Here is a 1,409-nt window from a genome sequence, read left to right as displayed (position 1 = left end):
TTACATAGGTGTGTGTATGTATATATATTATACCATATATTATACACATATATATTATACACACACACATACACCCATTACATATCCAGACCAGGGTTTATAACTCCTTAATTTTTTTCTAGCAGGCCAAGCTAAACCAATATAGTGTTTCTGTGAGTGCCTGAATTGACATCTTCAATGATAATTGCATTAATACTGAAGCTCAGGAGGTTGGTATGGAATCTGCTCACAATCCCTGGTGTGGGAGCTGAGCTCCATTGTTGCACAAAAAAGAAAGCACCCTATAATTTCGCTGAAAGCAGAAGGGCAGTAAAATAATATTGTTTAGAAACTGCTCGAAGTAATAGCCACTGTGTCAGCTGCCTTGTCAACATTTCTGTCAGCAATGGAATGTTGTAGAGGAATGGAAAAAAGACTCTCTAAAAACACAAGACAATTAAGATATTTGAGTGAGGTGGGAGCAGGAGGTCTCAGGAAGGAAAGCAAGAGGCTTTGTTTTCTAACAAAAAAGTGATGCAGGAAGTGATACAGGCAATACTCAAAATGGCTTAATATGTTGCGGGTGGTAATAGGACATTGTTCAGAAATACTGAACTGGATGACTCACTGCGCAGTCACTGGTGAAAGATTTCCTCAAACTAGTTTTTCATTCCAACTCTATTAGGGATGTGTAGAGGGGAAAAGATACTTCCATTCATGATGGCTTCTCAGTTCACTCTTTTTCAGTCCTCTTCAACTCCAAATGCAGGCAATAATAATAAAGCTACACAAAGGTAGATTGAATGAGAGTAAAATGAAAGCTATTAACCAAATGTCCAATCAGACCTGCTGATCCTAAGAACAGAAATAGACTATGGTGCCCAGGAGTTCAGCTACCATGATGTAAAAGGAACTAGAAGTGTTCCACTCGAGATTGGTCCTGATGCCATTCTTAATGTTGGGAGCTGGATCTGTGTTGGTATTTGCTTCTTTACAGTAGATATTAAAATATTAATTCCCAATTGCTTCATGGGATTATTTTTTACTAGAAACTATAGGACCACGAAGATGAGAGAAAGGAACAGCCTCATGACGCTCAACTGAATCGAACTGACCTTTGTCTCTGTGAATATATCTGCAATATAGACAACCCTCCGGAAGAGCAAAAGCACTGAAATACCTGTAAAGTACCCAATTCAGGGTTAATAGCCTAAAGTGTCAATGTAGCCCAAAACTGCATACTTCTTGTCAGGGAGTGATCGTACAACACAAAAACCAATCTTAAACAAACCAAAACCTTCACATCAAAAGGAGCATACAAATGAAAATTCCAAAAGCAATTTAAAAATTCAAACAGTAAAAGTGCCAGCTAACACAATCAACATTAAAAATATTTAATCCTGATATATTCCAAATTAAATGCATTTTAA

The sequence above is a fragment of the Propithecus coquereli genome, unplaced genomic scaffold (genome assembly GCF_000956105.1).
Source record: "Propithecus coquereli isolate 6110/MARCELLA unplaced genomic scaffold, Pcoq_1.0 Scaffold639, whole genome shotgun sequence".
Lineage (NCBI taxonomy): Eukaryota > Metazoa > Chordata > Mammalia > Primates > Indriidae > Propithecus > Propithecus coquereli.
The sequence above is the reverse complement of the archived record's forward strand: the minus strand, read 5'-3'. Positions refer to the sequence as shown.